The sequence below is a fragment of the Strigops habroptila genome, chromosome 10 (assembly GCF_004027225.2).
Source record: "Strigops habroptila isolate Jane chromosome 10, bStrHab1.2.pri, whole genome shotgun sequence".
In the NCBI taxonomy this organism is placed as follows: domain Eukaryota; kingdom Metazoa; phylum Chordata; class Aves; order Psittaciformes; family Psittacidae; genus Strigops; species Strigops habroptila.
In genome coordinates, this window is record NC_046359.1 from 28,982,985 (window position 1) to 29,006,816 (window position 23,832).

The following is a 23,832-nucleotide window of genomic DNA, read 5'->3' on the forward strand; positions in this document are numbered from 1 at the left end:
GATGGCAATTAATTTACTATAAATCCTGTGGGGAAAAATCCTTCCTTTTATTTGCTTTATGGCTGCTGCCTGAGAGATTGCTTTGGCATCCCCTAGATCTTGTGTCAGGAGAAATAACAAATAAATGGCCCATATTAACCTTTCTATTCCAGTCATGATTTGAAGACTCTGGCATATCTTCCATCAGTCATTTCTTTTCCAAGCTGAAGAATCACAGTCCGTTTCCTCTCTTCTTTTCTAGGAATCGCTTCATATTGCTGATCATCCTTCTTGCTTTCCTCTCTTTCTCCTGCTCTGCCACATGATTTTTGAGATGTAGGAACTAAAGGTATGTACAACACAGATGGGCTGAGCCACTGAACCATGGCATAGTGTTGTGTTGCTGCTTTCTTCTCTGTTACGTTCCTATTAACTCCTAAAATTCCATTTTCTTCATTTGCTTTTCCTGAGCACCACCGCCTGATGGCTCTATCCACAAAAGCTCCCAAATCTCTTTCCTGTGTTGTGGTGAGTACTTAACAGCCCATAAATTTAAATGTTTTTTCCTCTGCACAGATTTATTTAGACTTACTAATATTGAATGTTAGGTGTAATTTTATTTCCCAGTTCTTTTGCAATTCTTTGCAATCTTGCAATCAGGCAATCTTGCAGTCTTACAAATCAACTAATTGCAAAAAAAATCAGGTTTTGCTGCCTGAATATTTTGGTACCATCACCAAATTTTATAATTTTATTATTTACTTCCTTTTCCAAATCATTGTTGTAAGTAAGTCAGATATCACAGGTCCAGCTCATTTATTCTGTCAAAATATCTGAGCAGATCTGTACTGTGTTTCTTCCATCTGCCAAAGGGACCTGGATTGACCTCCCAGTCAGTGCAACTGGTTGCCAGCATCCAAAAATGTTTCCTACCAAGTTGCCCAATAAACAAGTCAGACTTACTGATCTGTACTTTCCCAAACTACCCATCTGCCTACTCTGAAAAGCGATGTCATGTTTGCCATCTTCCCCCACTATGGTATTAACAGAGATTCAGTCAGTAAATTGGTTGAGAATAAGCTAGTAGTTTGAGAATTTCATAGGTGGGTTTCTTTAGGACTTCTGAGTGAATGTCACATCCTCTGGCCAATTTGTTACCATTTCAGTGATTCATTTTAAGACCTTTTCTCCTGGCTTTTCTGCTCATCCCACTGAAAAGAAAGGATCCTCTATAATTTCTCAGTAATGAATCAGAGAGAAGTAGCTCTTTTGCTATAACTGTATCGTCTGCAAGTGCTCCTAGTAGGCTGTGATCATCTCTTAGCCCCAAAGGCTCTCTGGCAAGCTTTCTGCTGTGGTGTTTCTGAAAAAAGATTTTTATTATTAGTTTTTATTCTGTTAGAATGTTCTTTCTCAAAGTCACTTTTGTCTTTTCTTACTCTGGTTTTACTTTTGACATGCTTTGATTTAACTCTCTTCTGATTTTCTCCATTGTATGTGATCTCCACAATTTGAAGCATGCTTTCTTATTTCTAATATTCCGCTTTACCTCTGGCTCTACCATTTTTTATCTTGCTTCCTTCAAAATCTTCAGCCAGCCATATATTTTTACAATGTTGACTGTGAACAACTCTGTATCACTTGCGAGTAACTTTTGTTGATTCTTTTTGCCTAACCTACCAGCTAATTGTTCCTGGGTGGGCGTTTTGGTTTTGCCTTTTTAAGTCCTCCAAGGAGGCAGATTTTTATTTTTATTTTTTTTTATGAGCACATCGTGGTCAGAATTTTCAAAAGTAACATTTTCAATCAGAACTTCAGTTCAGAAATTAATCACTCAACAGTTTATTTTTTTGGAAGTTCTCTGACCAGTTGCTTCAAGAGCATAGTTTCTGCAGGAAATGGCAATTGTCCATATATCTGAGACCATCAAATTGCCTCACCTCTGTGTGTTTTCTGTCCCTCCAGTGACTCTGGTCTCACTCAGCATGTCACCACTGACAGGTTGATATTGCTGTCATACTGTCTTTTACCACATACCAAGAGACCCTAAAAATATTGCTGTCAGTGTTTAAATCCAGACATTCTAGGTCAGTCTTTGCACACTGTTAGACTTCTGACATTTGTATGGAAATAAGTAATTACATGTGTTCTTCTTGTCTATTTTGGTGCGCAACATGTAAATGGGACTTTATTATTGAAACTACTATTGAAATATCATTGTTTCCTATCAGAATTGTATTGATTTCTGATCTAACTTGTGGGCTTTTTCAAAAGATAGAGAGCTTTTATGACTTTCCCAGGAGAGGATGAGTCATTCCAATCTTTGTGCTCTTTCCACAGCCTCTCACTTTAAAACTCCCCTGATACCTTTCTAACTTCAAGTGCCAACAGTGTGGTGTTTTTTATTTAGACAGAGACTGTCTTTCCTCTGTAGGCCTATTTCAAAGTGTCCTTGTTTACTAACTAATCCTCTATCCTAATTAGTCCCTCTTCCCTGATATGAGAGAGAGAGAGCACAGTTAACCAAAGTGCTAATTTATAGGGCATTTGAATAATTATGTACTGGTTGCCTAGGTTAATGCACATCTTCTATTAAACAAACATCTGTTGCAACTAGCAGGGTGGAATCTGGTCTCCCCTTGAGTGGAAAGGACTGCACTAGAGCTTTAGCGAGGGCTATCAGCCTGAATTAGTCATGTTCCTTGCAGCACAACTGGCCTGTTTAGAGATATCTCTGTTATCTCCACTGGACAATGCACTGGCTTATGTAATCACACCATGAAGTCCTTATAGAGTGCATGAATAAAGGCAGATATCCAAAATGGGTTTCACAGCCACGAGCGGTTCTGGGAGTACTCTCCAAGCAGGAAGTAATTTAAGCCAAACAATAGGAAATGCTGAGAAAATAATGAGATTTGGAAATATTCTCAGTCAGACATACACATTTGACTCAAAGCTGGTAGATGGTGCCTCTGTGGGACCAGGATTCACAATTCATAAAATTCCTCTGGGGTTTGTGACCTAAGACCATCTTTTGGATGTCTGAGGTGTAGCTAAGAGGTGTAGCTAAAGTACTTAGCATGAGATCAAGGACATAGAAATGAAATGGTAGTTTTCATTATGCATACACTTGCAGGATATCCCAAAGGCTTGCATAATTAATAACTTAATATTACACAGCATAACAAGAACTTCATGCATGCAATGACTTCTTTTAAATATTGAAGAGCATCTTATGTGATAAGAAATTTGACTGACATCACAGGTGAATCTGGAGTAGGAATTTTCAGAGAAAGCATCCTAAGTCCATCAAAGAAGACAAAATTATGGACTTTTTTTTCCTTTTGTGTACGTATCAGTTCATATTGAAGTCAGTGTAGATGTGAAGATTTGGCCCATTCTTTCAAACTCTGAAGTATCTAACTCAGTTTTGTGTTAATAGAAAAGATTCAAAATTATTTATGAAACTTGTCTGCAAAATTCCAAACCCTTTGAAATTGTTGATGATGATAAAAGAAACTTCTCTGGCTGAAAACAAAATTGTGTCCTCACCACAGTTACTCCTCCTGGAGAGAGATACAATTCCTTAAACTCAGTGTCTCACTGACTCTTCCAATAAGTAATGAAGACTGAACAAGATGAAGAGATCTGGGAGTATACGTCATTATTCTAGGGCCTGTATGTTCAGTAAATGGCCAAAACTGTCTGCAAAATATTTTTGGAGGGAATAAGCAACATGTCACTGAATGTTGCAGTGAAGGAAAAAATGAGAATTCATTTCCAGGCTCAACCTGGCTTGCTGCTTCCTTGTAATAAGAGACGATTTCAACACAGGCAGCTTATAAATAAAGTCTTCTCATTGAATGTGGAAAATATTGCACACGTTGTGTAATGTATATGTTAAATAAAAAAGTCTCCCTTGTTGGATTGGCAGCTTGAGGCTGCTCCATTAGCTCAACAGCAGAGTTGTGGGCCCCTTGGCCCCATCCCATCATCTCTAGCTTGGCTTGGGAACTTAATTTTGAATTTGGCATGGGCACAAATTTATTTAAGGCAATGTTTGTTAGGTACTAGCTGGTGGATGGAAAATATCATATTTGATGCCCAAATTGTGACCTCCTGTGTGGAACTCCAGCAATGACTTAAAACGAAGAATAGGAGAAAATATGAAGTGTAGGCATAGATGTACTTAAGCAGTTTCAGCTACCATGGCTTCAGCCAGCTAAAGCACTCAGCAGCAGAGCCCAAGATAAAAACCTAGTCCTACAGGATCCTGTGTAACTGGACCCTAAAATTCCTTATCAGCAAAAGCACTTAGAACTGAATTTACTAAACAAAATGGGTTAACGGAATAAGATTTTGCTGGATCTGAATTGGTCAAATTAATCTTTCTTTCCACTTCAGTCAGAGTTGGCTGTCAGGTACTTTCAAGGACTTTTCTTTAAGCATGTACAATTTTCTTTTTGCTTTTATTAAAAAGAAATTGTCTGTGTTTCTGCCCTACTAGCTCTATCTACCCTTCAGCAATTTTGCCCTCTTGCCTAGCTCTTTATTTTGTAGAGGACTGATATTGTCTCTCCTCATCTTTCTCACCGTCTTCCTGCTTCCAGCTCTCACAAACACTGTCATTGCCTTGGTTTCTGTGGCCCACATAAGCTTTGACCAGTCTAACAGTGTTACAGAACCACTATATCATTCCTGGGGAAGCAAAGGAACTTTAATAATAAGCTCCTTTTATGAGAGAAGGTAATCTTTCTGGGAACGAACAAATAAACTTGCTCTTTGTTTTGAAATTTCTTGTTTATTTTCAGCTAAACCCCATATTTTTCCCATGTTGTTAATGTTTTCAGGTGCCTTTCTTGGTTTTTATGGTTGCTGTGACCTCTACATTCATCAAAGCTGAATAACTAAAATTGATTTGTTTTAGACATAGCAATAGAATGAGTCATGTCAGTAAACTTGTTCAACCATTTACTGAAGTCTAGAGCCTCATATGCATTTTCAATACATACATGCTTGAGAGGAGCCTTGTTTAATGGTTGCCCTAACAATGATATTCCTTCGGGTCCCTCTCCGCTTACAATGTACTCTTGCTACTGCAATGCACTTGTGACCTTCCTCTGGTTTTTGGCATCCAGGATGACTTTGTGAAAGAGCCCAAAGGTAAAACTCTGTTTGGGGAGGAGTAGATAATAAGCAACACCCAAGCTACCCTTTTACCCCTTGAAGCAGGAGTCAAGTTGGAGAAAAGTACAGGTAGCATTCTGGATAGCAGGTCAGACAAATGAATATACCAAAATTTCATTGAAATACAAGTCATTCGGGCTTTATTAGTTCCCCACGAGAAGCCACATTTGTTTGTTATAAGGTAAGAGATATAGATGCCAAACTTGCACTGCATCATGCATTAACCCAGCATGTAAGCCCTTTTTGAAGATTAAGAAAAAGACATGCTTAGAAATAATTTTATATTTATTTAGCTAAAATCACTAGTAACTTGTTTTAAGTGAAATCAGCTACAGTTCCTTGCCTTCAAACAAAGAGAAGATAACCTGAATGCATTTGAATGTTACATGACTGAAGCTTTTAAAGGTTGGTATTGTCTATGTTATGTTTGCTACAAATGACTGTTCCTTAGATATACCATCAAAAGATTTAAGAACATAAAAATATTTTTTTGAGTACTGCAGAGGCACAGATGGGATAGTTATAGTTGTTCTGGAAAGCATATCTCAGAATTTCATGAATCTTGTTCAGTCGACCATACTTTTCTAGGAAAAAGACACACTGTAACTGTGAGTGCCCAGTTTTTTCAAGCTCAGTTTTCATAACTATATGTACAAAGAGTTGCAAACAGACTACAAGTCAGTTTTCACAATATTTTATAATAACCCTTAATTTGGTGGTCAGAAAATTATAGGAAATGCTCTTCCCCTAATCTTGCCAATACATTTCCCTAAACTTTCTCCCAGTAACCACATTATATTTGCTGCCCAAATCACTGTAGTTTCTTGGACTGCACATCCAAGTGGCTGACCGATGGCTGCTGAAGAATGTGTTGAAATGTAGAGTAAGTGGACTGATGAATGAGCATCAACAGTGTGACTAATCCTTGGTGGCAGAAAGTTGAAGTGCTTGAACTTAAAGACATATGCACGAAAAGGCAATGATAAACAGCATTATGTTGTCTTTTTCTAGTGAGGCTGCTATAATAAAAGCATGTGGAAGGTGTGGTTTGCATCTTTCTGCTGAATTATAACAATAGTTATTTTATTGCTTTTAAATGAAGGTGTGCCTATAAACTTGTATTCACTGGTGCTTCCATGGCATGCGAGTATTGAGTAGTTTGAGGAACATCTGAGATGCAATTTACAAGTATGCCAATATCATGAAAGGAGAAGCCTTATGAATATTACACGTGGATCTAGTAAGTAACTTTGAATCCCTGTAGCCCTCTTAGCTCAACCGGAATGCAACAGTATACATTATCTGAAGCAAATTATTTTCTTGTAGTGTGTCTGTCACTCAGGATCTGAAGTTTGAAGGAGGTGCCAATGCAATCTGATGCAACGTGAAACAGCTGAACTTTGCACACTACTTCTGAAGCAATGAAGCAATGATAGATGTAGTAAAACACTTCTAAATGCAGCCTTGAGCTAGTCTAGCTACTTTTCAGTGTGTGGTACATGTGAAAAACTATCTTTGGACAAGTTCAGTAGTATTCTTTGACACACTGACATTTTTATAAATTATGTCTTGTGCCTTTTATATTTATGTGGAAGCTGTTTGTATGTCAGTGTTTGTGATGGGCCAGCTTCAAAAGGTCTGGAATTCCAGCTTCAGCTAAGCATTTAAAAGGTCAGAGGCTTGTCCAAGTTGTATCCAACCTTGCAAGTATGAAAATCCAGAGTGGAAACAGTCTGATGGAAATACATAATGCCCTCAAATGGAGCCAGTCTTGTAACCCCTTTTGTTTCTTTTTTTCTCACCTCCGTCTCCTCCTTTCTGTGCTGTTACTGAGGTAGGATCATCCCTTAGACCAGACCTTAATGTGCTCCTCAGTCATACATTTCTTAAGGACTGATTACTTGGACAAATTGCAGAGACACTAAATCAGGTCTGCTGTTTTGAAGTTTCTATCCTTCTCCCCAGGACTGTTTTATATCTGCTGCATTATGTGATTTTTGTGCCATTTTATTATTTTTTACATAAACGTGTGATTGAAGGAATACATCTTACTCCTGGAGTGGAAAGCCAATAAGGCTGGTAGTTCCTGCATCCAGCAGAGCTTTTTTGTAGTTCTGTAGAGGCCGCAAAGGACATTGTGTCTCCTGTCCAAGAAAGTTTGCCCTTCTTACTGTAGGCAACTCTATCGTTCCTCTGGGAACACACTGAGAAAGTGCTCTCCACTTGCTTGTTATTTTGGTGTGGAAGTGAGAAAGAGTAAAAGAACAAAATTAATTAAAAAGAAAAAATTTTTCTTTTCTCCGGCTTTATAATTAGGTTTTTCTGCTATATTCTTCTTACAGTTAAGGTGGAAATAATGCCACAAGAATTTCATTGGTGATATTTTGGTGCTCTCACCTGGAGCCACTTCTAATAGAGGAAAAAATTAATACAACTCTTCAAAGACTTAGTTAGGCTCAGTTCAGGATTCATACAAATTTTGGATGAGTTTGAAATCCAGATCTGAATACTCTCAGTCTTTGGTGAATTTGAAGTCTCTCTTTGAAAACCAAATTATTGGCAATCTTTTCTCCTCATAAAAAAAAAAGGCTGACACAAAGTACCTCAGAACAGCAAGGCATTTAAAACTTGATTCGGCACTTTACCAGCTGAAATTGAGTCTGGGGAGGTCCAAGGCTGTGGTGGTGCCACGTGGGATAGGAGTGGTCCTCTGCATCCTCCTGATGTAGGCAAAATACCCTGTTACCTGCTCTCGTCTTGCTAGCTCTGCCTTGTTTCTCCTTAATTCTCCTGGCATGGCTATGATGATTTTTAATGCCAACTATTTTCTAGTTGCTTTTTGCTCTAGCTGTTCTTTTTGTCACCCCAAAACTCACGTGAATCCAGATTGCTGAAGGCTGAGCCTGTTTGCCTGCTGTGCAGGGTTAGCAAGGAAAGCAAAGGCACTTTGACTGTGAAACCATGGGCAGTGTGAGAAAACAGCACCCAAGTGGAAAAAACCACCATGTCTATTTTCTTTATGGAAATGTTTTATTCTCTGAAGGTATATTAAAATATAGAGAGCCACAAGTTTCATGCATAAGTTCGCACAGAAAGTGTAAACAATTAGGAAAATTGTTCCTTCGCTTATATTTGTTTTTCTCTTTCTGTCTGAGTGGAAGCTTTAAGCCTATGTGAATTACTGTAACGGGGAAGGCCTGCCAAGATCTCTTTCCGAATAGTACTAAAATGTCTCTGGAATCCGTTCTGTATGAGGAAAGCACAGACAGTACCTTTCCTCCAGCTCTCACAAACTAGTTTGGTAAATAAAATATGTGACCGCAGAAGAGGAGGGGGAGGGAAGAAAAAGGGATACAGCCATCAGGCAGACTAATTTAAGGAATGAACACACACCAACAAGTCCATGGTCATCCGCAAATGATATCATATTTTAAAAAGGCTACTTCACTAAAATATTTGTGACAGAAATGTGGGCGCCCGTAATAAGTGTGGTGTGCTGCCAAAAGAATGCATATTGTAAAAAAAATATACTGAGTAATAGGGAATTTGTGGCCGTTTATCTTATAAACCTGTTTCCTGTTTTAGACTCAGTGGATCAGAAATTCACTGCTGTAAACTGCACAGATCCATTGACTTCTAATTTATAACAACTGGAAACAGGGTCTAGATGGAGTCTAAGCAAGGTTTGAAAACCTTACTTCTGTCTGTAATGCTTTTCATCTTTCTATAAAGACAAATAATAAAACTGTCTCTGAAATAGGGAATTAACTATGCTAGAGTGTATGGGACTGACCTAAGCTAATTTTCTCCCTTTCACACGTATGCTATGGAAGGGTGTTTTGAAAGAGCTGTTTTGGAGTTGGGTTTTTTTTTTGGCAGAGGTGAGAAATCGTTTTGGAGATTATATGACTGTGTTTCCAGATACAACAGTCCTAGCTTTAGCCTCAGGTGGGGGAGTTTTCCATTTCCCTCTCAGCTTATATTAAATTACATTGCTTTCTTGTCATAGGAATAATCCTTTGATGAGAAAACCTTGACGGTATTTCAGAAGAGGAAGAAAATCCGCCTCTGCAGAGTCACTAGAGACTTTGGCTATTACTAATTGATTCTGCACGGAGAGCACGCAGTGGTGACAGCCATCAGTCTGAAACGGTGAGACAAAGAATTTCTGACCTTCTTTGAAGTGCTGTGTATAGGAGCTCTTGGAAATGTAAAAAGTTTCTCTTTGCCTGCTGAGGTCTTCTGTGCCACAGGCTGTGTCAGGGCGATTTGTTCTGTGCGTGTTGGGAGGGATAAGGATGGGGACCTTGGGGGATGCCCTTCGGGTGTAGCACTGAAGTCCCTGCTTAGGTGGAGGGGAGGTGGAGAGGCCGCTCAACCCCAGGGTTTTTCTCAGTTTTAGAGACATCCATGCAACGACTTGCAATGCCCCTACCTAAGGCGTTGATTTAACTTAGAAATTTATCTAGTGAAACAATCAGCTACAAATGCAAAATCATTATTTGTTTTGCCTGGTGCTGGTAGGGGAGATTCCTAGTGGGAATGGACCTATGTTCTCCTTAATTCAGCCTATGTCCCAGGCATGGGCAGCATAGAGATGGTGGGAGAAGAACATTTTCTGGCAGCAGCAAACAGCACAGATACTGAGATGAAGGAGGCAGCACATCAGCAAAGTGCTTGGGGCAGAGGATCCCAGTGCAAGCAGCCTCAGCTGCAGGGGCTGGCCCAGGCAGCCCAGTCCACTGCAGAGATTGCCCCAGGTCTCAGTAGATGCAACGCAGATTTTGCATCCTGCTCTCACAAACCAACTACAACTGTCTCCACTGGCACTTGCAAATGGGTTGTCAGCTGTCCTCTTCTGCAGCTGTGACAGGAAAGGTTTTCCCAACCTGATACAGAGTTTGCAGGGTCCCTTTGATTCAGGGAAGTTCAGGGAAGAATATTTCAGTTTTTGTTACAAGGCAATGAAGTCATCCTTCTCTGGGAAAAATATTGCTAACCTACCTGCTGTCTGCTGCAGCCTGGAGCAGTGCTGTAGCAAATTATTTGCCCTTGGGCAGTATTCTAGCAATCCCTGAAGGATGGGCACCATCCCTGGCAGCAGTGGTTTGCTGAAGAGAAGAGATGAAACCAAACATGCCATGGAAAGTGGTACCCCATCTTCCTTCCCCTTCCCTAAGTGAGACAGCCATGCACCCCCAGCTTCACCTCCACGATGGTGTGGGAGGCTGGGGATGGGTGAGCAGTCCTGCTGCTCCAGCAGGTCCATTTGCTGCTGTAATCCAATGTGCTGTGACAGCCCTTTGCTAGGTTAGCAAAGAAAATAAATACTTTTAAGAAATTGCTGCTGATCCAGGAGATGAAACTGAGAAGCTGATAATAGCGAGGCGTTATGAAAGGCATATGATGGTAATGCAGTACCTTGGCAGGCTCCTCTCAAAAGAAAACAGGACATTCCCGGCACACCAGGTAACACTTCACTTTAGAGTTACTGCCACAAAAGGCTGATATTAACTTCTAAAATACAAAAAAATCCCCCTGTGCCCTGTTGTGAGGACCAGATAGCAAAAAATTCAGAGGTCCCATATCCTTTAACAGGGGCTCCTGGAAGTATGAACAGTGATATGTTTAACAGGGTCTGACCTTTAGCTTAGGGGTTTGCATTTGTTCATTGTACCTGTATTATTCCATATAGTTAAATGAAACTATAAATTCCGTGCTTGTGTTCATATAACCTAAATGTGTAATTTGAGAGAAATGTAACTGAATGTTGGGAGGCTTATAAAATAAAGTTTTGCTTAAAAATGGAGTTTGTGAGGAAGTAATAACTGATTGGACTCAACAGTCTTGCATGATTTCAAAATCTAGATGTGGGCCTGTATATAAAAAACATTTGCCTTGGACTCATTTCAAGTAGATTTTTATTTCTTATGAATGTCATGATTTAAGAAGTTCTTTCCCAATCAGTAGGCTTGAAATTAACCAGAGGTCACATCTCAGGAATTTCAGAGTTCAACTGAAAGATGTTTTCAACAGTAGTATTTTAAATTACCCTTGTTTTGTCATCATCTCTTCTATTATGGAAAATAGCACAGGCTGTGAAAGCTGTGTCATGGATAGAGTGGGTCAATAACCAAGGTTTTCAATGAACAGGAAATTTCGATGTTTTGTAGTTTTATCTTCCAAAAATAAGTGCAGCAAATGAATAAGTAGATAAACTTAGCAAGACTGAAAAATAGTAGTTATTTTTATCCCTACTAAAATTTTCATTTGCCTATCAAACAACCCAATCATTTACATGGCTCTAATACTGACCTTGTGAGATTTCTTTTGCAAAAGTATTTGCTTTTTATGTTATTTATTTATGTTAATAAAAAAGTTAAAATACCTTGCTTGAACAGGAGAACACTTGGATTGGAATTGAAGTCCTCTGCTACTCTATAGGCACGAGAGTTGCCTCTGTGGGTCGGCTCTCCACCCAAATGATACTCAATATGCTCTAGCCAGAACTTTTCCAAAGAGCCCATCTGCAAAAGGGAAGCTATTGTACCAGAACTTGTCAGGTGAAGCTCCACATATACTAAAGAAGTGTATTTTTACAGTGTGTTGGATTTTGCCATGTGATGCCCTCAGGAGAAAGTGTGTTGGAGGGCAAGATCTTCCCGTCCCATCATCTCAGCAACCTGCTTTTATGTGGTGCTGGAAAAAAAACCCCTTCAGAAATGTCTTGTTGTGTGTTTGCAGCAGTTCTGCCATCTTCGAGATATCAGCTTCTTTATATCCTGTGTGGAAACAACAGAGAACTTCTATGAATTTATATACTGTAAGTTGAGTTTTATTATGAGCTATAGTTTGTCAGAAAACTGAATCTAGCCTTATAATGCAGAAATTTTCACTAAGCAATTATCAAAACCCACAGTTGTAGATAATTTCACAGTAAGTAAACTTCCCTGAATAAGTCATAATTGAGATAATAACATAATAATATTTAAATAATACTGGCTGGGCTATAACATATGTTTCCCCTAAAATCTTAATCACCAACATTCCACAGGAAAAAAAACTTGTATATTTTGTCCTTTATCAGTTAATCTGAACTGACTTTCTGAACATTGTTAATGATTTCTAAATGATCAGTAGCTGCCTCTTCCTTCTCTGTAGAAATTTTTGAAACAAAACCTGAAGGTGTGAGCCCAAAGCTTCATTTGTCTGTGTGACTGATAGTGAAATAACCCAGAGTGGCAAGTTTCACTCTAGATTTTTTGGTAAAGCAAGAAAAGTACAAAGACCAGGCTAATTTGCAGATCTGAGCACTTGCACTGCCTTCAAGTCCTGCTTTACCCAAATCTCAACTGACATGCTTTTGATTTCTACCTGTAGGCTACCAACAGTTTCTTAGGGTAAAAACTAGCAAGTCAGTTCTGCTCTAGTCACTTCCAGCAAGCCAGAGGCATTTGTACCTGTGAACAGAGGGGAAAGACTGAACTAGAGTTAAAAATCTGGGAATGGAGGCAACTGCACTGACAAATGCATTTGTAAGTTCTGCTGTGAGCTTCAGACCAGTAACAGGCTCGTTGCTCCCTTATAAAAATCTCAAAAAGCAGAATTCCCGATCTCTGTCACTGTCACTCCCACATCTCTTCTGCATAAAGCAATAATCCTTTCACATAAATTATTTTAGAAGAATGGCCTCACTCCTCCTCTGCTTGCCATCTGAATTACACATCTGGGATCTCCATCTATAATAAGCAGTGGGAAATTGCTCATGTCAGACCTTAGTTGACCTCTTTGGCAACTGGGCTTCTATCCTACCCTGTATTTCCCTGACATTTGTTTTATTCAGGGATCAGCAATAGCCTCAGTGGTGTCTAAGAGGGATTCACCTCTGCTACCTCCTTTAGTCTCAGATGTCCAACTGCTCCTCAGTTTTTTTCCAGATTCAGGTCTCTGCCCCTTGTGTGCTGGCTTATGCAGGGCAATGCTTTTGTGATAGCAGCCACCACTGTGAACCAGCACAGCTCCAAGCAGTGACCCAGCCACGTGCCTCCTCTGCCTGAGAGGCTGGAATTGCTTCCGCTGATCTAAACTGCAGCAAGTTTTCATTCTATTTTAGCAGCAGTAAAAATGCAGAAAACATCCCTCAACTTACTCATCCCTTGCCTATTAGCATGCCGGTATCCTAGCAAAGTGCAAAGCCAAACCAAGGCTGCTGAAACTACTCGTTAGAGCAGCATTGCACGGCAGCTGCAGTATTCACGGTGAAGTGACCAAGTGGCTTTTGGAACTTGCCAATGGAATGCAGATACTTGGACCTATAAGTCATTTGTTCAAGTAGTCCTGGTCAACAGCAACCAGAAATTAGTGATTATTTACAGCTGTTGTTATCCTCTTGAAAAGAATAGGCAGCCACATCTCCGTTCCTGATAGTTCAGCTGTCTCATCTGAGCAGCACAATTGTTCAGGCAAGTGGTAGTCTTGTTGCCTCTCCCAGCAGAGCCTGAAGATACACTGAGGGCCCTTTTGTATTTATTATCTAGTTAGTTAGTTAGTTATTCATTCATTCATTATTTCAGTTGTGCCACTGAGCTGAATTCCTCAGAAGTGTATATGAACCTAAAAAGGCTGCACAGAATGGAATGGAGATGTTTTTCAAATGAATGTTAACAAATCACATCCCAAATTTCCACTGCTTGGCTTTAGGGCCCCTTTATTCTTACAGCTTTCATCAGCGAGTCTGAGGCAGCTAAATGGGGGAGTCTTTGGCACTAGCAGATGGATTGTTTTTCTGCCCTTCCAAGTCTGGCCCACAAAAAAGTTTCAGGAGGTGAAGCAGGGAGAAGTCCTAAATCAGGAAGAGGGATTTTGTGGGACTGGTACTGATGCACTTCCAGTGTTTCAATGTACCATGCTAAAGGGAAAGAAGAGGATACAGGAGCACAGGGACCATGCCAGGCTCTTAGGCTTATGCACCTTTAATGCTGGGAGTCACTCTAAGAGGCTTGCTGTAGAAAAGGGTACTTGATATGTGATTTTGTGTTGACATTCAGGTCAGCCTTTATTCTAGATATGCTGTATGTATTTGAATACCTAACTATTTTTGAAAAATCTGAGTATTATTCATTTCCCCACTGAGTTTGCAGTGCAAAGGATTGGTAGATGCTGAGGGTTGTCAAAAATTAGCAGTGTTGAGGGGTCTATGACTAGGCTGACTTAAACACAAATCTTTCAGTCATAGATATGGTCTTGCATGGTCAGGGCTGATCTAGACTGGCAGAGCAATGCTGAGCTTTACCCTTCTGTGGATAACCAGAGATTGGCAGGCTTAAAGCTGTCAGTGCAGTTCTTTTAATCGATACAAAATTTAGTCAAACATTTCAGAATGGGGAAAATAATCAAAGGAAGGTAAACATTAATGGTTTGATCCTATGTGGTTAAGAGATCATTCTCTTTTAATCAGCTACCTCTGGGGTATTGTGCTCAATTGTAGGACCCACTTCACCTGAAATATATTGAAATGCTAGCCAGAGCTCAGAAAAGTGTTAAAATTAGTAATGGAGAAGAGAGGTAAGACATCTATGGATGGATAACTGTCTGCAAATAATAAAAAGATGCACCCTTCATGGACAGAGGAAAAGATTTTAATCTGTGAGAAACAAAATAAATAAATACATTTAAAAAAAGAAAAAAAAAAAAAGAAGAATTTTAGACTGAGCAATAGAATATCAAAGCAAGGACTAAGGACTTCCAAGAGGAAAAATGTTGTAAAGAGCAAACTTGGACTCAAACAAAACTGCGCATTTTAATAGCTCTTTCTTCATTCTAGTCTCTCTGATTTATATCAACCATCCAACACATTAATAGTAATATCTCCTCGTCCTGAAATTCAAAGGTGAAATATGGATGGATTTTCAAACAGCAAAATATGAAGCCTGTTAAACAGAGTAGCTCAATGTACTCTTACACAACCCGAATAGAATTTCACAAGCCCATAATAAACTAACAGGAGCATAGGCACAAATCTGGGACTTGGTAAATCTTGCACTGAAAAATCACACATCAGTGTGTTTCAATAGCTGATGAATAAAAAGCGTGTAAGAATCTGGGATCCAGGTGTTAGGGGCGAGCATATAGAGATGAATGATTGACTCTGCTGTGTTTAGTCATTTGGGGATTTCAGTCTATATTCACCAGAGATGGTCCTAAGGCTGAGATCACCAATCTAATTTCACTTTTCTAGGCATCGGTCTGGAAGGAAGTATGGTCCCTAACGTAAAGACCACTGCTTTATTTAGTAAGCCATGTAATCCTCTTGTGCAACATGAGCAATAATATCACATTACATACACTGTAACTAACAAATTACCAAGATTGATCTTGTAAATCCATAGAGAGAATGACCATTTACTACCCCCCTGTAAAGCATTTGTATAATCCAAGCTACAGTTCCTAGAACAGAAGTAGAAAAAAACATCATTAGGCATTTAATACAAATATTCGGTTTAATTTCAGCAGAGGTTGTTCTTTTTTAACCTAGTTTTTCAGTTGCAAATTAGCCAAAGACCACTAATAAGTGCAGACAACCTCTTAGAAAAACTGAAATGTTAACTTGCTATGCAGCTGCTAGGAAGAAAAATTCTTTATGATTTCCAATACGTGATTTAGGGTTCTTTTCATTCTTCACATCTAGATATTTTAAATGGGCAATAATGCCTCACAGCCTACAAAGAAGAGTGATGAACAATGCCATCTATATTCTCCATTCTATATTTTAAAGGAATGTGCTTCTGACTCATATAGTGGAAAGATGATTTAGGTTTAATATTTTTCCTGTTTATAGGGTAGAAACTGATGTTAGTACAATTCCCTCTTTCTTCTCCTTCACAGGAGCATCGAAGTGGGTCTCTGAACATTTTGGAGACAACACATCCCAGAGCTGAGCACTGCAGAAACAGGTTCATGTATTTAGACGCTGAAAGATATTCATGGGTTGTCAAAACAATGGGGTATCCTGCCTGGATTGTCCCATCTGTGTCGGACAAACCTATGCTGAGAAGTTACTGTATACGCCCTGTCCTTGTCCAGCAGCTTTATGGGTTGTCAGCCAGGGCAGGTGATTGGAACAATTCTCCCTACATTTCTGTGGGAGACTGTAAGTGCAGGACTGCCTTTTACTGTTGTTTCCCTCTGAGAAATCATCAGGAAAGGCCAAGATGATAAGGTATCACACCATTTTACACTCCTTGATATGCTTTCATCAGCAGAAGTCTCTAGTGTGCATTTGCCCAACTTCTCTTGTTTGAACTGATATAATGCTGCTGATAGGGCAGAACGGGTCTTTGGGATAAAAATGTACAACTTTAGGTTAGTAGTTTCTTACGAAAAACAGGGACTGATCTTTATTATTTTGCAGCAATTATTTTTGCAGGTACATAGGTAAGGATAAACTCAGATGCTTCTTGAATTAATATAAAAGTTACAATATTTTTTATTTTTGATAGTAGACTAAATCAACTCCAGAGCAGTACTTTTGTTCATGATTAAATTCTAATTTTTTAGAGCATACTCTAACAGTACCTTTGAATTCTCAGCTGGGCCCAAAATCAAGATCAAAACAGAACACACTATGAGTAAGAGAAGAAACGTCAGCAACCAAAATAAATGCTCTAATTTTTTCCCTTATCTCTGGCTAAAGGACAGCTCCTCTGCACAGTTAAGTTGTAGCCCTCGAATGGGCCTATACAGGAGAATAGCCTATTTCAGAAGAATGAACGCTGGGGAAGACAAATCTGGGGTTTGTTTCTGACTTTGCCGCTGAACTCAGGCCAGTTAATTTAACCTTTCCGGGCCTTGACTCTTCCCCCATCCTTTTTCTTCTAAGATTTACATTCTTTAGGATATGGATTCTGCCTTGCTATGCATTAATATGGCCCCCAGTGCAATAGTTTCTCACATCTAATAGTAATATGCAAGTAGGAGTAAATCCTGATGCTATTGCAGCCGAAGTCACAATGGCACGAAGAGACAGCTTTCTTTGCCCCCACCACCTCTGGATTTTTAGCTGCTGTAAACACCTCTCCTGTACCTACATCTCAGCATGGAGGTGGCAAGTGGTTTCTGTTTTTCTTGCAAGACACAATATATTTTCTAATCCTGTACTTGCTCCTTTGGAATTACCAAAATGAGTAAAAGTTTACAAACCTCAAGTGGAACATGTTTAGTATTTTAAAAAAATAATTATAAAATAAATAAAAATAAAAAATAAAATTGCTCTTAAGAGAATTGTGGAAAAGTTCAGACAGAGAGCGCTGATTTGACAAGTCAGATATGTGTGTGAATATGCTGTCTCACACCATCCTAGCAACACTGTCACTCCTGTCAGTGATAATATAGCCAAGGACGAGATTTGGAGAGGAAGGTGCACATTTCCTAGGTCTTTAGGCTTAGGTAGTTGGTTGGCAGTTGTGCAATCCTGTTAAACTCTGAGATGCAAAATACAGTTGTTTTCAAAAGTCATTGCCAGTGGCGGTGACAGATGCTTTTTGGAATAACACCCAGTGAGCTGTGAAACTCATGTAGTCAAGTACTTATCCACTTCTCCCAAATTCATGTGTTACGGGAATATGTTTACACTCACACTGTCTTGAATTGTTTTGGGTTTTTTTTCAGCTGGGTGAAGTGTTCTACAGATGCAGCATTGCACACACTGAAGAACGTGGTATGTTGAAGTTTGTGCCCACACAGTGGTCAGCTCTTCCTTGTTTTGTCTGGGGATTCTTCTCCAAGGTTAACTATTTGTGGGGCACAGATCTAGGTATGAAACTTATGTTGGCAGACACTAGTAAGGTAAACATTATGGACCTGACATCCCCAGCCTTGATCTTGAGAGAGGTCTGAGTGATCATTTTTACCACACTCAAGCTGAACCTGAAAGTGCAGTTACTTCATCACCATTGATGAGTCTTCCACATCCCCTGTTGGTGGGGCATCCATTTCTTCTGGCTGAGGTCTGTGTCCTAACATGGTCTGCTGTGGCAGGGCTCACATCTCTTATGCAGGCTAAGCAGCTGGTCTTAACTATATCTGGGGTCTGTGTGAAGGCACAGGAAGCTGCACATGGTGTCTGCAATGGATCAGCATCCTAACACTCCATCTTCCTGGTAGCTTTTTACCTGAATACTGGCAGAGAATACATTTTTCCTACCATAGTAATTCCTCCTGTTTTTCTACTCTAACAATAGTTATGATTATTTTGGGGTTTTGTCTTATTCCTTATTGAATTAAGAGAAAACAGATTATTTTTCTGTGTAGACAGGGGTTTATTTGGAATAGTTCAGAAAAAATTTAAATGGAGATGTACTGTGAAGTCAGGGAATGGACTAAATTGCCCCATTCCACAGAAATTATGTTGTGTTAATGAAACACAGTCCAGTTACTCTCCAGCTGTCTTTTATCTTACATTTCCAGCAGAACATTTTGTTAGTTTGAAAACCTCAAATAGCGCACAAAGATGAAACCTCTGCAGGTGATGGCTCTCCTCAGAAGAGGCATTTGTTTTGTTTCTTTGTTTGTATTTTGCAGGTTTCCTTTGCAGCATCTTGTGCTACAGTCTTCAGCAGCCTTTGAAGATAATATTTAAACAGCTCTTGGAAACTTCTTATATCAAAGCACAAAACAACCCAAAACTCAAGACAATTGTCATAGTGGGATATATTGGGGAGCTACCAAATGGGAGACCACCAGCCTCTCCTTGGAGCAAGACCTGTGGGAAGGAGGAGGATTGTGCTGGTATGTGGTTTTATGAGCGAGGTGGGATGCTCCAGAAGGGCTGCAACACATGGCATGTTTCCTCACCTCCAGGGAAGATCCCTGTGGTAACCTGACACTAATTTTCCCTCAAGTGTCTTCCCCCATACATTTTTTAACAGAATTTGTTTCCCCCTGTTGGCTCCCTTGCAACTAGAGTTCCACTCAGAAAGCAAACTCAGGGGCTGGTTGGTTCCTACATTTTTATGGAGGTTTTTTCTTTCACACTGATATTTATGATAACAGAAATGCAAGTCTAAGATTTCCTAGGTTTTGAGACTATTTTGTGTGCCAGTTCTCTTAGACAACCGGAGAGAGAAAACTTATCTGATCAATTAACAAATGTAAAATCCATGGACAAATAATACCCTAATTCAGACAGGAAGTGTCCCTCTTGGAGTGTGCTGCACTCTTATCTGCTTGGTATTTGTGCCCAGTAGTGTGTGTGAATGGGTGCAGTGTCTGCTTCGTTACAGGGGTTTCTTAAATGCAAGACAGACTCAGATGTAGAGGTGAGACATTACCTCCACTTGGAGCATCAGTGACTCCAGCGCCTTCCCTCTGCCAGCCTGTGGGGCCGGGTGGGTTGCAGGAGATGTCCCTGGTGAGGGTGACTGGTCCCTGTCCAGGCAGGGCTAATGATGTTCTTGCCATGCCAATTTCTCCTGGATGATCCATGGTGCCAAAGTGTGGAGTGCAGGTGAAGAGGTTCGTGTGTCCCTCACATTGCTGAGGAATATGTCCCAATTGCTGGCAGTTCTGCTGGCAGAGAGAAGGGATGCACATGTAAAGTTAAATAAGAACTTTAGAAATCATCAGAAAAAAATAGGGTATTCCTCTTCTGGAACTTGGAAAAAGTGAAAACAGGTCTTTTTAGGGAAATGATCTATAACGAAGGTGTGCACTTACTTAATTGTTAATTCTGTTAACAAAAGGCAATGCTACTGAACACGACATAATAATCTTGGCTAGCATAGGAAGACATTACATGAAGTATTGTGGCTGCATGAAATACCTTTATATTCATTAATAGCATCTGTTTCCATACTTGCTTAAGGCAGCGGATGATCAAACTCACATGTAAGGCACTGGCTGTCTGGGATGTGGGAAGGACCCCACTGCCTCTTCCTACCCCTGCACACACACACACACATGCGTTGTGGCACAGGACAGTGGTGAGGAGGAAGCACTACATTAGACAGAGCCACCTTCCTTGTAGCAAATGTTGTGTCCACCAGTAAGCTCTCTCCCTGAAGTATGGTTTTCCCTGTAGCAGCAGCGGTCTCTCTGACTACCATCCATCCCAGGATGCTGCCGAACACGCACATCTCCCTGCTCCGGGCTCTTCAGCCGTGTGGACTATGAGTGTACGTCTGCAAGAAATTTTGGGTAGATATCTCTGACAAGAAAAAAAAAAAAGGCTTTAAACTGACAAATCAGTCCAAACCACTAAGGTTATAACTCCTTTTTTTCTTCTTCAAGCAGAACAGTAAAACAGACATGTTATTGGCAGCTCATTAGTAGTGAGACAGAGGCAATATGTACCATGACATCAGAGTGCTGTTTGACCCACATCTATCATTTTGTTAGAGATCCTTATTCTTGGGCCTTTCCAAATGCCTATAAGACATGTAGAGTGTAGAACTCTGTGGCATAAATAAGATACAGATTTTCTACTTTTTGATGTGTTTAGCACATTTTTGTTACTTCCTTTAATACCACAGACCTTACATTCCTCAAGCATTAGGAGAACAAAAGGCTAACATGAGGGGGGGAAAAAAAGTATTCAATAAAAAGTATCGTTCTGTTTCACCTACTTAGCATTTAAAATTTAACCTCTTTCTTAAAGGAAGATTGAATGAATACCACAGCTGAGTAATTTCAGATATAAAAAGTTCCTTCATTAAATCAGTTGTTCTTTAATTCATAATAGAACTTAAATAAAGAATGACTTATAGGCAGCTGTTTCTAATATTGAGTCCCCACCACACATGAAAGGAACATTATTCTTACAGCAGCCTCTCTACCCTTGGGTGTTATCAGCCGAACATGTTTTGAACCCACCTAATGCATTTGAGGTAGCTTGGGTTTATTTTTCTTTCAATAAAATAAATGGTTTTGTAATTAAATTTCTGCACTGACTGTGCTTAATGGCTACATTGACAAGTGCTAATGTATGGGAAGAGAATGAGTTTGAAACGAAACATGCTGTTTTCCAATCTGCAAGCAATTTTGCACTGGGGCAATCAAAATCTTGTGCCAGTGAAACATTTTCATTAATCTGCTAACTTAGCGCACACTGCCCACTCAGCAGCACAAGGACACTTTTTTTTAAAAAACAAAAATATCATGAAGTGAGCCGTTGTTTGAAACCATTTTGTGGTCTCTGGCAGCAGGGCCTGTGTGGAAATTCGCTGACTTTACACCATGAAATGTTGCAGCTGTCTCAAAAGGGACTGGCTGCTTCAATGTTTGAGTTCTTGGCAATAACTCAGCTTTCAAATCTGTCTCTTTTTTCCCCTTAGCTAAATTTATTTTTGAATAAATCTTCTCATAGAAAATTGAGAGCAGCTATTACATATTTGGACTTCATTTATGAAAACCACTTCAAGTCATCAAGAAGTGCATCAATCCAGCTCTAATGTTTACAATACTTTCATTACTGGGAAACTAAACAATACTGTATTTCCCCCATTATCTTAATTTAGGTAGCACTGCATTTAAACACGAATGTGACTTTTTCATTATTTATTTTATTGCCAGACAAACAAAAAAAACCCCCAAACCCTGCAGAGATTTGCTTTTGTGTAGCTGGCTGGGAGCTCCATGCAGGACCCGGCCACTAGAGGGTTGACTTCCCAACTGCTGCGCTTCGCAGCCAGAGTCGCGCAGCTCTTTTGTCAGGTAAAAGGCTGAGGAAAAAGCAAGATGAAGCTGTAACACCTTAGGTAGGCATATATAGGATTCAAGCCAAAAAAAAAAAAAAAACTGCCCAGATGCCCAAACTCCTCGGGCATTTTTATTTTGGGTTTGGTTTTTTTTCATCTTTTACCTTGCTACAATGTGACACGGGCGCAGTTGTTTTCTCTCCCTGAGGAAAATGTCCTAGAAGTAACTCAGAACAAATTAACCACTGGACAGCCTTTAACAGCATGCACTTTAAGTCAGTAGGTATCTGGGATCACAGAGTTAAAGACGATCACGCTATCTTCTTCGCCATGTACTACTTCACTCCGGACAAACCACTGCTCGGTATTTTAGTCCTTTTGCTGTGTGCAGTGCTTGGAGTAAGAGAGCTAAAACAAACTAAAATGTTCCTCTTTTGAACAGAATAATGGAGAATGAAATATGGTCCCAGTGCAGACTTCTCCCATCCAGCAGGAAATTGTACCTCAGGGGATGGATCACTGCAAGATGAGACATTGCCAACAAAACATCACGTGGTGAGAGGTGTGTGATGAAATGACAAGGACCAACCAATATCAGTGATGTTATAGCTTGTAATAATTATTCTCATGAGGCTGCTTCATTCATGCTAAATAAACAGAAGTTTTTCAGATGAGAATTGCAGTTTGTGTCAGAATCCATTAGCCAAGTCCTAAAGCCAGGAGAATGTGCAGTATGGGAACTTGCTGCATCTTTTCTGTATAAAGGGTGGTTACGTTTAAATAGGCTCAGATTAGCTGGCGCTTTTTTCATTCCTGTGTCTCCAGCATGGCATCTGTACTGTGGGATTGGGAAGTGGCATGAAGAACGGATTATTGCAGCCAGGTTCTCTGCACAAGGCACTAAGCAAAATCACAGTCAGAAACCTCTTTCCCTCTGAAGTTTCTAGCAGAGGTGGAAAGGACAGTCCACTAGACTGCGCACCTTAAATGCAGAGCTATGCAAAATAAGCACTGAAGTAAACTAAAACATCACCTTTTACTGCACAACTCATCCTAGCTTCCTGATGAATTCTAAGGTAATTCAAAATGAATTCTAGCTACTGAAGGATGGATTGATACACAGGTACAAGAAAGAGATGAAACGCTGATTAAATGTAGCAATATTCTAAGATGGAACAAACTGTGGGAGAGGACATTTAGAGGGTTGCAGAAGCAGTTTAGCAACTGGACTGCAGACTCCAGCAAGGATGTGGACACTTGTCCAACAGCAAGAGAATGCCCTCAGTCGTTTACAGCAAGTGTGCAGTGCCTGCTGCAAGCACGAGGGATATTAGGGACTGAGCAGGAACCCTGGAGAAACACCTCTTTAAAGTGTTTGCTGAGACCAAAGGGGATGGACCATCCTCCTCAGGAGCTGGCAGAAGAAATCAGTATGCAGTAATGCAGCAGATACATTTATCAAACAGTAAATTGCACAGGCAAAATATGTGAGGTGTGAAGGACAAGGAGGTCTGCAGGGCTGAATGGGGAGAGCAGAGAAAGTGAAAGCCAGAAGAGGTACCTCTGTGTGGGCAGCGGAACATGAAGGGAGTTAGGGATTCTCTTTAGAGGAGACTGTTTCCAGACAGAATGGTTCCCGTGCCTGTCACAAAAGAAGACTTGGTCTCTTTTCCTGTGGCTGAAGGAGTTGGGCATACCCATCTTGGTGGTAGAACTACAGCAACTTTCAAGCATCAGGTTTACTTTAACCCCAAATGACACAGAACATGTGTGCTAGTTAGGATATAAAACAAAAGAATACAACACACCCAGACACCATTAGGAAGGAGTATATTCTTGGCAACATAGAACACATCTCAAACAGGCACTTTGAATTTCTTTGTATACACAGTTCAGATGTTTCATACAACCAATTGTTTCAATATAATCTTCCTATGCATTATCAATTAGGTCGAAAGCACAAGAAGTCTACAGC

General features: G+C 40.0%; 1 long non-coding RNA gene across 3 annotated transcripts; it reads left to right on the forward strand.

Moving 5' to 3' along the window:
* Positions 1–252: 252 nt before the first annotated feature.
* On the forward strand, positions 253–22,530 carry LOC115613732. Of its 3 annotated transcripts, none has more exons than XR_003993488.1 (8): positions 253–507; positions 6,269–6,406; positions 9,176–9,318; positions 11,911–11,989; positions 16,051–16,118; positions 17,833–17,881; positions 18,745–18,951; positions 22,300–22,530. It is a non-coding gene; the product is annotated as an uncharacterized LOC115613732 (long non-coding RNA). The 3 variants fall into 3 exon arrangements; XR_003993490.1 differs by having other exon boundaries at positions 11,914–11,989; positions 22,300–22,523; XR_003993489.1 differs by lacking the exons at positions 253–507; positions 6,269–6,406 and adding an exon at positions 8,329–8,467.
* Positions 22,531–23,832: the final 1,302 nt, after the last annotated feature.